General features: G+C 40.0%; 1 pseudogene; it reads right to left on the bottom strand.

Annotated features, from left to right (window-relative positions):
• Nucleotides 1–240: 240 nt before the first annotated feature.
• LOC131724860 (zinc finger protein 79-like) overlaps nucleotides 241–13,714 on the bottom strand; it is a 40,346-nt pseudogene continuing 26,872 nt past the window's right edge.

Genomic DNA, 13,714 nt, shown 5'->3' with positions numbered 1-13,714 from the left:
GTTAGTTAACCCATTTTAGAAGCGCAATAAGGTACAATATCACACTTCAGGGTGTGTGATATACTGTAATATCACCAAACCCTGGGTGGTTGAAGCCACTTAGATAAGATCACACACTCTGTTGTGCCTTATTGCTTACTTAGAATGGCTTAAATTAACAATATATATATATTTCACACCGTGGGTTCCACTAAATGCTTGATAGTGCTGTTTAACAAACAAAGGAAAAGAATAGACTACTTGAGAAATAAAAAGTTTATTAAGAAGCTAAATACTTTGAAAAAAAAACGACTAGATATGAGCAATACTTCAGAACCACCTACACATACTGTATATAGACAACAAATATCACTACAAGCATTTAAACAACATTATGATTCTAAGCTATGCACTGCAAATTCAATAAATCATATAGTTACCTTCCTTTATGACTTGGAGGGATGTATAAGTCTCTTTTCAAGAACTAAAGCAGTCCTATAAGTAAGAAGAATACCAATCCTGTGATGGTCGTTGCTCCGCGGTCCAGCCAGGGGTTTAGACGTGAAGAAGCCAAGTCACAGTCCTGCCTTTGTAGCGCTGCAACAGTCTTTCCCTTCTGGTTTTAATAAAGTGTTTAGCAGTTGACAAACAGAGTTTCCTGGCAGTTTCCAAGTACAGGCATTAGTTACTGTGCTAATGCAGACAGGAAATGGCGAACTTTCAGTGACCTGTATGTAACTTCAAGATTCACCCTCTTCTGTGGAAGAGACGTGGCTTAACCAATCATATAAACACTATATACTTTTTTTTTAACAAACAGAGGGAATATTTGTTGAAACAAAGGCAATTAAGTCCTGGCACAGAGCCATGTGTCCCCATCAATAGAGGTTTATTGATTAATTAATAGTTGCAGTTTCAGTCTCTTACCAGCGGGGGTGAGAAATAGTGAGTGCTTCTTTGGAATGTGTTAAAATTTGAAATTCTGATGTCTGATTGGAGTGTTATTATTTTGTCTATTTCAAAGTCTAAAACGCAGGATTTTTATATATATAAGGCAGGCTTGTTTGTTAAAGGATTGTTAACTCAATGCGTTATAAATACCTTTTAAAATCACATTAATCTCCTCAGTGGCAAGTTTTTTGTCTTGTGAGAATTTCCTGGTTTTTAAGGTGTTCCACCAGACTAAGCCTTTCTCAACATTCAGCATTCAGGGTTTCACTGCTGTGTAAATTCATTGGTGTTTTCCTTCCTAATTCAGGAAAGCGCTTCCCACAATCATTACAGTGGTGTGATTTCTCTCCTGTGAATTCGCTGGTGATTTTTAAGATGTTCTAACCGAGAGAACCTCTTGTCACATTCAATACAGTGGTGTGGTTTCTCACCTGTGTGACTGCGCTGGTGTCTTTTAAGGCTCTCTGTTTGATTGAAACTCCTCCCACATTCATTACAGTGGTGTGGTTTCTCTCCTGTGTGAGTTTGTTGGTGTTTTTTAAGATGTGCTAAATAATTGAAACGCATCTCACATTCATTACAGTGATATGGTTTCTCTCCTGTGTGAATTCGTTGGTGTTTTTTAAGATTTCCTAATTCAGTGAAGCTCTTCCCACAATCATTGCAGTGGTATGGTTTCTCTCCTGTGTGAATTCGTTGGTGATGTGTAAGATGTTCTAATCGAGAAAACCTCTTCTCGCATTCAGTACAGTGATGAGGTTTCTCTCCTGTGTGACTGAGCTGGTGTCTTTTAAGGTTTGATAAACAACTGAATCTCTTCCCACAATCAGCACAGGGAAATGGAGTCCATCCTGTGTAATTTTCCTTGTGAGTTTTAGGAGATCCTAATTGCCAGGAACTATTCCCATCTTCAGTAGAACAAGGCAGGGTCTTCAAGTTGCCCTGGGTTTCAGAATGGTTCAGACACACAGAATGTGCAGTCTCTGTACTCTCCAGAGTAAGTGGTTGTCTGTCTTGTACAGAGGGAATTTGAACTCTCAGTTTGTCTGCATTCTCTTCTTGTGGTATCGTCTCTCTGCGTTTCTTGCGCTGCGGTTTGCCACTAGAAGAGTTTTTGCAGTGGAGTGATGGAGTGGAGTCATGATCTCCTTCATCTATATTACAAGCTAAAGAAAGAAAGAGAGACAAAGATTATTGTAAAGCATTCTTACACATTCACTCTTCTGCAGAGCTTCCTCTCATAACCATTTATTTATTGTACATTACAATTTTTCTAACAAACTGCAGCACTGTATGTGGCAGTACAAAATATATTGTACAACTTTAGGGTGTTGTTTTAAAGTTTAACAATTCGTATTGTCGTTTAAAAAAAAAATTGCTATACATTTTTCCTGCTTTTTGTCCAAATGTAAAGCATACTGTGAAAGCAAGTGTGATTGCGTGTTAAGTTACAGTAATTTTAGTAAGTTACAGTTTTATTTCTCCATTGGTAGTATGCTTCCATATAATAATGTGCCTCATCGTATACCGTGACATTGATGTTACCATGGTATTTTTTTTTTACGGTTCATACAGTTGACATTTTATTCCAGCCCATCTTAGCAAGATGTTAAACCCTCTGCAGCCTCCATTGTGTTCGACTTCCCTAGTGGTTTCTGGGTAGCTCCCATTGGCTAGGTATCCCTTCAAGGCTACGTAACCATAGCAACCAAACTGCACCAAACTTGGTATAGACAGAAGGCCATTACGATCCTGCCAGACTCTGTTTACTTACACAGCTTGATTGACGTTCTGTTAACTTTGATAGCTTGTGACACCCGTCACACAAAATAAATATTAATTGAGTGGTCCGTTGAAGAGCACCACTGTCATCCTGGCCAGGAATTCAGAATTTGTGTCCAAGAATAAAAAAAATAAAAAAAAAATAAAAGTATGTTTGCTGGTTCCCTTTTAAGGTTTTGTTTTCATGTAGAACTGCATTAAGTTAAAATGTTCAATGTGTTTGCTTAGATTTTTTTAGTTTTAAAACATAGGAGGCCAGTGGTTAAAGAAAAGGGCTTGTAACCAGGAGGTCCCCAGTTCAAATCCCACCTCAGCCACTGACTCACTGTGTGACCCTGAGCAAGTCACTTAACCTCCTTGTGCTCCGTCTTTCAGGTGACGTAGTTGTAAGTGACTCTGCAGCTGATGCATAGTTCACACACCCTAGTCTCTGTAAATCACCTTGGATAAAGGCGTCTGCTAAATAAACAAATAATAATAATAATAAAACATTTTCTTCTACTAAGCAACTTTGCTGACAGTGAGATTCACCTTGCTGTTTATCTGGAACAAGCCGTTGTTTTTTTTACAATTCTACTGCAAGCTGTTTCATCTTGCAGATTTTTTGCTGCTGCATGGAACCTATTTCGTTTCACATTTTTTTGCCAACTGGATCGCCTACGGACAGCCACGCAAAGCCGGCGAGACCGAACTGATTGCTATTATTATTTTTCCGACTAGTTTATGTTGTGCATGGTTTTGTTTCTTTACAGCATGGAATTATAATCAGTCTTCAGATAGAACTGCACAGCGTTGGCAGCTACAGAGAGACGTATTATGAGCAAGATTCTGAATATCCAAATACATAGGCTCCCGATGATGAGGCAATTCACAATGCAATCCCATTAGAGACCGAGGCATGGAGTCACATGACAGTACCTGTAGAGGAGTCACCTGTTGAGTTCCAGTGTGAACCTTCATCCCCAGCTGCTACATCACCAAATCAAGGAGTAAAAATAGCAGTTTTATGTCAAGATTACTGCCAGGCAATTCTGCATCTGTTTTAGGGTTGGTACATACTTCTGTCGCAGGTCAGTGATATGTCAGGCACAGACAGCTATAAAAGCTGTGGAGCTTCACTCCGACCATGCAACAAATGTTGACCAAATGCGATTTCAGGTCGCAAAAGGCTGTACGACTTTCCAAAAAAGACGCATGTCGCAAGAGTGCGGATGACTGTATTGTATTACTTGTATTGTAACACTTGAATGTATTTGTATTTGCTTGCGATTGTAAGTCGCCCTGGATAAGGGCGTCTGCTAAGAAATAAATAATAATAATAATAATAATAATAATAATAATAATAATAATAATGACGTAATACAGCAGTGTGGAGTAGTGGTTAGGGCTCTGGACTCTTGATCAGAGGGTTGTGGGTTCAATCCCCAGTGGGGGACACTGCTGTTGTACCCTTGAGCAAGGTACTTTACCTAGATTGCTCCAGTAAAAAACCCAACTGTGTAAATGGGTAATTGTATGTAAAAATAAAATAATGTGATATCTATATAATGTGAAATAATGTATAATGTGATATCTTGTAACAATTGTAAGTCGCCCTGGATAAGGGCGTCTGCTAAGAAATAAAAAAAAAAACCAGTTGCACATGAACCAACCTTTACAGATCGATACACTCCTATGTGGATTACTTCAATTCCGGTCTCCATCTTTGAGCTGGCAAAGCTGGGAATGCAGTTAGCTTGTTGCTCTGCTTTGACATTTTCACAACAACTAGAAAGGTACAGTTCAAACTACATGCATAATATCAGTTGCTGAACAATAGTGAGCTGATGTATGCAGTCTTAGCATTGCTATCTACCTGGTGCAACATTATTTTTTAAATATTTAGATAAATGTGTTATGTAACTGTGTCTCAATGCTGTTTGTTGTACTCTGAAGACCTATTTAAATAATAGACATTTAACATCATGAAAAACCTGTCGAGCACATTTCAGGATATTTACATGTACATTAGGTCCTGTAAACAGTAAAACCTATGTTAGTCTGATCATAAAAATAGTCCAGTATCATGTGTCACAATAGCTCCGGTTTACATTATTTTAGAGAAATAAACACTGTTTCCATGTAAATTAGGTAATCAATAGTATTGTCATACAGTGACATGATGTTGCCACAAACAGGTTCCAAAAAAAGGGGGTGGGGGTAATTATTGATGGGGAATGTAAACAAACTGGACTGTCAACAGCTTTCTGGTGTAGTATAGTGAAGATGGCAAACTAAAATGAATGACTCCCTTATATAGTGTATTTCACAGGCGTTCTTCCCCTCTTTCAGTAAAGCCCCCCTCTATAGATCTGCATTCCAGTTTCACTCACCTCTCTCAGTGATGCTAGAAGGTGGGGTTTCCTCCTGCAGGCTCCGCTCATTGGCCTGGTCACACCCCAGCTCAGTCACTTCCTCCTTGATCTCAACAGTCCCGTCTGCAGAAACAACCCATCGAACAGGAAGCTCTGGGCTGATGCGAGCTGCTTCCATCTCAGAAACTTCCTTTGAGTGAGGCTGATCCATTCTCACTGAAGAAAAGGAGACTTTTAGTTTGTCATTTCAGACTGCATATAAAGTGCTTTTATTTCAATTGGTCACAAAACTCACGCATTTTGGAAATTATGTATGAATCCCATTTATTAAACTTCACATATCAAGCAACAACCTTAATGTCTCTACATGCATAAGACTTTCCCTGTAGTTAATGCAGTAGACCGACAAATTAACAAAAAGTATACACTTGAGGCTAATCTGATAGAGAAACGTTTGTTACACGAATCCCTGACCACTGAATTGCTCTACTGATTGTATTGTATTTTATAACTGCTCTTATCCGGAATGTGATATTTTGCAATGTAATATTTTGTAACAACCATAAATTGCCCCAGATTAGCCCCCTAATCTGCCAAGTGTTTAACCTGTAGTACTTTGTATTTAATCACATCCTGATGTAACTATCACTATTTAATCACATCCTGATGTAACTATCACTATTACCTGCTGTATTATTGAATTGTGGTTTGTCACACTTGTACTTTGCTTGAACAAAAGTTATTGTATTACTTGCTCTTATTGTATTACTTGTATTGTAACACTTGAAATGTATTTGCTTGCGATTGTAAGTCGCCCTGGATAAGGGCGTCTGCTAAGAAATAAATAATAATAATAATTAGGGCATCTGCTAAGAAATCAATAATAATAACAATGAGGTAAAGTATATAATGACCTGTACGTGTTGGCACAGAGGCCGTGTCCGAATAAATCTCTTGTACTTGTTAATTTAGAGGTTGTGATAAGAATCGCTACGTTAATCGCATACGTTGTCATGGATGAAGCACAACATTTTAACCACGCTGCCGGCATGCATGTTCAAGTAAACATGTTGTAAGAGAGTAAAACAATGCGATATGCAACATTGTGAACAGTGCCTTCTTCACAGTGTTAACATTTTGATGTGAGCTGCTATTACACTCTTTACGGTACACATGCAGACACTCTGCAAACAGCTCATCTCTCCAAGGGGGAAAGAAATAAACCCGAAATCAAGTTCGTAAATAACTTATTTTATTTCATGTAAATGTACAATCCCGACAAATACAGGTCAATAATTATTCTGTATATATACAGTACCGGTCAAAAGTTTTAGAACACCTCCATTTTTCCAGTTTTTATTGAAATTTAAGCAGTTCAAGTCCAGTGAATAACCTGAAATGGTACAAAGGTAAGCGGTAAACTGCCAGAGGTTAAAAAAAAAAGTTTAGGTTACCAAAAACTGAAAAATAATGAACATTTCAGAGTTATACAAAAAGGCCTTTTTCAGGGAACAAGTAATGGGTTAACAACTTACAGCTGTTCTGCAGCAATGGAAGTAAATTAAGCCTTGAAAGTTGATGCTAACAATTCCTACAGGTGTCCCAACTTTTGTTGATTACTTACAAACCCTCTGTCTGTATAAAAGCAGTGTTGGAACAGACTGTGTTACTACACCCTCTTAAGCATTATTTGGACAGTATTGTACTGCAGGAAGTAGTATATTGCTCTCATTATGGCGAGAAAAAGGCAATTAACAAAGGAAGACAGACAGACCATTATAACCCTTCAAAGTGTAGGTCTTTCCTTTAGAGAAATTGCAAAGAAAGCCAAGGTGTCAGCGAGTACAGTTTCCTACACCATCAAAAGGCACTTGGAAACTGGAGGAAACTCTGACAGGAAGAGGTCTGGCAGACCCAAAGCCACAACAGAATCAGAAGACAAGTTTCTGAGAGTCAACAGCTTGCGTGATAGGTGGCTCACAGGACAACAGCTTCAAGCACAGCTTAACACTGGTCGAAGTAAGCAAGTCTCAGTTTCAACTGTGAAGAGAAGACTTCGAGCTGCAGGTTTGACAGGTCGAGTGGCAGTAAGAAAGACATTGCTAAGATGGCAAAATAAGAAAAAGAGGCTTGCCTGGGCCGTGAAGCACCGCCAGTGGACTACTGAAGACTGGAAGAAGGTCTTATGGACCGATTAATCAAAATTTGAAATCTTCGGTTCATTCTGCAGGGTTTTTGTACGCCGTCGAGTAGGCGAAAAAATGGTTCCTCGGTGTGTGACACCAACTGTCAAACATGGAGGAGGAAGCGTGATGGTCTGGGGCTCTTTTGCTGGATCCAGAGTCGGCGACTTGCACAGAGCGAGTGGCACCCTGAACCAAAACTGCTACCACAGCATTTTGCAGCGCCATGCAATACCCTCTGGTATACGCCTAGTTAGTCAGGGGTTCATCCTACAGCAAGATAATGACCCAAAACATACATCCAGGCTATGTCAGAACTACCTTAGAAGAAAACAACAAGACGGTAGGCTTCAAATCATGGAATGGCCAGCACAGTCTCCAGACTTAAACCCCATCGAGCTGGTTCGGGATGAACTGGACAGAAGGGTGAAAGCAAAGCAACCTACAAGTGCAACACATTTGTGGGAACTTCTGCAACAGGTTTGGGAAGAACTTTCCGAACAATATTTGATTTCCATTGTAGAAAGAATGCCACGAGTGTGTTCGGCTGTTATATCTGCAAAAGGTGGCTACTTTGATGAGTCAAAAATTTAGATTAAATTTTGTTAAACAAAACGATTCCATAATTTCTTTTTTATCTCCAATTGTTTATTTGTTCTATGCTTTAATTTCAGAGTACATTGAGACATTAAACTGCGTAAATTTTAATAAAAACTGGAAAAATTGAGGTGTTCTAAAACTTTTGACCGGTAGTGTATATATATATATATATATTAGCTCAAAGAGCCAGCTGCCCAACGTTTCAATATGTTGTAAATACTTTCTCAAGGGAGCCTGTGTTTGAATCAAAACATTGGAGGTATTTATAGGTTTTTGACAGTGTAGTATAGTGAAGATGGCAAACTAAAATGAATGACTCCCTAACGCAGTGTATTCCACAGGCTTTCTTCCCCTCTTTCAATAAAGCCCCCCCTCTATAGATCTGCATTCCAGTTTCACTCACCTCTCTCAGTGATGCTAGAAGGTGGCGTTTCCTCCTGCTTGTTATTGTTTACATTCAAATCCATGATTTATTCTTACATGATGTCATGGTGTTCTATATATTGTGACATCATTTTTACTTCTATCTTTGAATCTGTATTAATTCTAATTAACACTACTTTATATAAACGCATATTTTTATTATATCATGCGATGCTGGCTCTGAGGATCAGTCTAGATTTGGCCTCCCCAGCGCATCAGCATGCACAACTTTTGAATGAATTTTGTTTATTTATTTAAATGTTATATATTTATTTAAGTTAATTAGCTCATTTTTTCTGTTGAGTCCCGCTGGCATAATCGTGTTCAGTCTATTTATCCATTTACTTTCTTTTATTCTTCTATATGTCGCATTGTCTAATTTTAGCTATTCTTTATATATATATATATATATATATATATATATATATATATATATATATATAAATTAAATCGATCCTGAATTCCGATTCCAGATTCCCGGTTTCTAACGTTCATCCTGTCTTCTAATTCTACACTGCATGCCTGTGACAATACAAATCAAACTTGTGTGTGTGTGTGCGTTATTCAGTTTCTGTTTTGAAATGGATGTGTACAGTGCTGTAAAATCAAAGTGAATTCAGTTTTGTTTACCTCTTTCTCTCTTGCAGTCGGCGTAAGTTGCGGTTTCTTTCTACTTTCAAGTCTTGCGTTTCATATCTAAAGCGGCTCTTTATCTAAAACAATTCAGTTAAAAAACAAACAAACAGTACAACCCGTTAAGATAGCAAGCAGTTGCACAGTCTCATCCAAATACAATGCCGCACACACGAGGAGCAGCAGCCTTTGGAAAAACAGAACCAAGAGAGAGCGCGTTTACTATGCAGAACAAACTGAAGCCATTTGGGATCCAGCTCAGCGTGATCTTACATAGTGAAACACAGCGCTGTAGGAGCCAACGTGGCGATCCCGGTATCCAGTTTCATTACCTCTGCTTCTTATCATGCTCCCGCCCTTTTTGACAGGGAGGCCAGCCAATCTGGGTTCAGGGTGCTTCCGCAGCCAATAATACGCGACGGTTCTAACCAGACACGCCTACTGCTAGTGACGATTACATTTAATTCCAGAACGTAGAAAAATATGCTTTGTTTCTGATCTGTAAAAGGTACAGTAAGGTGTAATAGATTATGGAAGCCAAGTTATATAGGCAGCGAGTTAGAGCCAGTTAAAGAGTTTAGAAGCGGTTCAGGCACAGGGATTAAGATTGTGTACAGGAACAGAGAGATCATCACCAATCGAGGGTTTGCAATGACGTGAGAGATGCCACGACGATTAAGGAGAACATTTTTTAATACAGTATAAGGGCAGCAGTGTGGAGTAGTGGTTAGGGCTCTGGACTCTTGACCGGAGGGTTGTGGGTTCAGTCCCCAGTGGGGGACACTGCTGCTGTACCCTTGAGCAAGGTACTTTACCTAGATTGCTCCAGTAAAAGCCCAACTGTATAAATGGGGAATTCTATGTAAAATTAATGTGATATCTGTATAATGTATAATGTGATATCTTGTAACAATTGTAAGTCGCCCTGGATAAGGGCGTCTGCTAAGAAATAAATAATAATAATATAAGGTTTTGGAATGAGATTACATGTTTTAGTGAACCCACCTGCTGTACCAGTTAAGCGGTGTGTGCAGCGACGGCCTTACATGACAAAGTCCCGTCTTTGTCGGAATTGTCAACTCTAACTGTCAAGAAATCTTTGTTATTTTGTGTTTAATACCCATTCTTTTTTCACTGGAAGGCTGATTTTTAAAACATGATATTTATGTGCAATGGAAAGTAGATCCCTCCATTTAGATTGTAGTCCTCTCTGTATTTCAAAGGAAATTTTTGGTTTTCTATTATCTGTGTGCTTGTTTTAAATACATAAATAAATATCATGTTTGTATATATCACCATAATAATAATAATAATAATAATAATAATAATAATAATAATAATAATAATAACTTTGACCAAAGCGTTTTCATCACTTCATGTAAAAGTGAGATTTAATTATTCTCCAGGGAAAATAATATAAATAAATAAACACGTTATTACTGTAATAAATATTTTGCAGACCGTTTTTTCTTCTAAGTGTGAATGTGTCATATAGTTATCAAATGTATTTTCTGACAGAAATTAATGTTTTGATAATCAGTTTTACTAAAAACATAAAACCGGATCCCTGATGTTTGTATCTGGTTCGTATCTCTCTCTCTCTCTCTCTCTCTCTCTCTCTCTCTCTCTCTCTCTCTCTCTCTCTCTCCCTCTCTCTCTCTCTCTCTATATATATATATATGAGAGAGAGAGAGAGAGAGATACATAGATAGATAGAGATTATTTGAAGTGTGGATTTGTTGAATAAGTTGCTCTGTCAGTTTTCATGTTATTTCTCAGCTCTGTACTGTAGTGAAGCTTGGACCCTGGAAAGGAGGGGGAGTGCTGTGTATTATTGTGACTTATTAGGGTTGAATTGAAGAAACTCTTGTTTTTATTGAATAGGTATCCCAGCTACAGTACCGCTTAAAAACGCTCGGTGAAGCTGCGTGATGACGTCATCACCAGCGTGCTCTCACAGGTTAAGGGTTATACAGTGCTTGACAATATTCTCAAATCGCATGTTGTTTTCTCATGCTGTTGTCTGTGTGATCGTGTAACAGCAGCGTGTGGGTGTGAGTGCAGATTCAAGTCAGTAACTGTTAGATCATTTTCACAGGCCAGTGTTTTACTGGAATGTTTAGTTTGTTTGGATTTTGTGCAAAGCTGCCTGCACGTTTATTTCATGTGTGTGTTGTTTGACCTCACCTGGGCAACAGAACTGGCAAAAAACATACGCATTCATTAATTTAACATTGTAAACTAAGTTTGTATACATGTATAAAAGTGTGACTTGTTTACAAGGTACGGTTGTTTGTGAAGAACACATTCATGAATAGAGTTACAATAATCTGATGCTTGTAGGTCTTTCACCATTGGGGCTTTTTGCTTTCAAAAATGTTACGTTGTGTAAAATATAAGTTATAGACAGACCAGCAAAGAAAATATAAACTAAACCATATATATATATATATATATACAGTATGTTCTGAAAAACGCTCGCTCAGTGCTGCCTAACATACCAGGTCCTCATTTATTGTTATTTATTTTATCTAAATGCTGGATTGCTGTTATTTTCCTTTTTTTAAGCTCTTGTTACATGGATAAAATGTCTTTGATGTGACACCGTTTTTAACCATAGCCTGCTGAATGCTAGCGCTCTGCGACATCCAGCAGAATTTAAAACAATCAGCTAGCAGTAACCTCGCCCTCTCGGTCACACTGCGTTCGGACCCCCTTTGACTGACGTTTGTTATCATTCGAGTGTCCTCCCACCAAACTCCAGCCTTCTCTCATTAATGCTCCCTCCCATTTTCTTATCTGTCTCTCTTTATTCATTTTTCTAGCATGAAAAAGAGGGGAAACATTTTGTTTTGAAAGGGAAAAACATCACCAATTATTTCCCTTTCTTTTCTGCCACGATTACCCATGCGGTTGAGACTGCCATTAATTTCAGTAATTCTTTACAGTTTGGCCAGTCTCGGCCCAGAATAACTGGGTGTGGTCACCTTTCCGCCACCCCCACTACGAGGTGACGTTTTATCGGTCCTACCCATAAATATGCTTTTATGGTGGGGTATGTCATCTCCTGTATGTCATGGATACAGGAGATAGCCACCTGACCTTGTGGCTTCCATGACACACCGCCTAGGAGAGCTGTCCTAATTAAGGTCTGCTCACACCCTGTGTCCACTAATGCGTGGGTACCCACATTCCCTAAAACCACATTAACAATACAAGGCCCCTCCTGACCATTTTCCCCTCGCTTACCTATTTCAGGTGCCCAATTACATGCGGCTGTGTCACACTCCATTACAGCAGGGCATGACCTGGCCAGGTGTCCCAGTTGATTGTACCTAAAACAAGCTGGGGTGACAGAGGGCACATTGGTTAAATATCTGTCCCGTTGCTGGTACTGGCTCCCGATCACCGCTCGCATCCAGTTCAAGACTCTTGTACTAGCCTACAGATGCCTTGACCAGACTGCACCCAGCTACCTCCAGACCCTCATCTCTCCCTACACCCCCACTCGACCTCTCCGCTCCGCCTGCACTAGAAGACTAGCTCTACCTCCGCTACGCTGCCCTGCCTCCAGAGCCCGCTCCTTCTCCACCCTTGCTCCGCAGTGGTGGAATGACCTTCCTACAGATGTCAGGACTGCCCAGTCCCTGACCACATTCCGGCGCCTCCTTAAGACTCACCTCTTCAAACAGCACCTGTAGAACTCCTCTGTTTGTATCCTGGGACACTATCACCCTTCATGTAAATGTGCTTTATTTTGCTCTTATCAGCCCCTATTTTACTGCATTTAAGTACTTCAGAATACTGTAATCTGCCAAGTGTTTAACCTGTAGTACTTTGTATTTAATCACATCCTGATGTAACTATCACTATTTAATCATATCCTGATGTAACTATCACTATTACCTGCTGTATTATTGAATTGTGGTTTGTCAAACTTGTACTTTACTTGAACAAAAGTTATTGTATTTCTTGCTCTTATTGTATTACTTGTATTGTAACGCTTGAAATGTTTTTGCTTACGATTGTAAGTCGCCCTGGATAAGGGCGTCTGCTAAGAAATAAATAATAATAATAATTAGGGCATCTGCTAAGAAATCAATAATAATAACAATGAGGTAAATAATAATAATAATAATAATAATGGCATGGGGCAGGGGCAGCACCTCTACCCCAGCTGCGGATCAACCTTGGTCTCCATGAAGGGGAGGCAAGGGGGCCCATTGGGGTCGGCGGTCTCGGAGGTCAGGATCCCGGGGCTGATGTTGGTGGAGGAGAGAGAGGAGGAGTTGTTCGGCTGCACTGGTGGATGGGAGCAGTGAGTATCCCTGTCCGGGCGGAAACCAAGGAGTCTTCAAAGTCCTTGGGCCAGTTTCGAGGCTTTTTCCAGGGTGTCAGGGTTGTGGCGTCGTATCCAGACTTGGGTTTCGGTACCAATAACATGGCAAAGCTGCTCCACTACCACTGCCTCCCCCATTTGCAGACTAGTCATCTTGGCAGGGGTCAGCCAGTGCACCATGTGGTCATATAACCTTTCCACAACCACCCTGGGGCGTGTATCTGGGGATCTTCGGTACTCCCCAAACTGTACCTGGTGAGTGTCCGCGGTGATGTTGAGATAACGGAGAATGGCCAGCTTCACCAGGTCGTAATTGTCCGCGTCCGCGTTGCTCAGTGCCTGGTATGCTGCCTGAGCCTCTCCGATCAGGCAATGTCTCAGCTGGCTCACCCAGAACTCCTGCGGCCATGACGTGGTGGTGGCTAGCTGCTCAGATGCGACCAGGTACGCCTCTGGGTCGTCCTCTGCCG

This window comes from Acipenser ruthenus, chromosome 57 (assembly GCF_902713425.1).
Source record: "Acipenser ruthenus chromosome 57, fAciRut3.2 maternal haplotype, whole genome shotgun sequence".
NCBI classification, from domain to species: domain Eukaryota; kingdom Metazoa; phylum Chordata; class Actinopteri; order Acipenseriformes; family Acipenseridae; genus Acipenser; species Acipenser ruthenus.
This window is presented reverse-complemented; position numbering and strand designations above follow the sequence as displayed.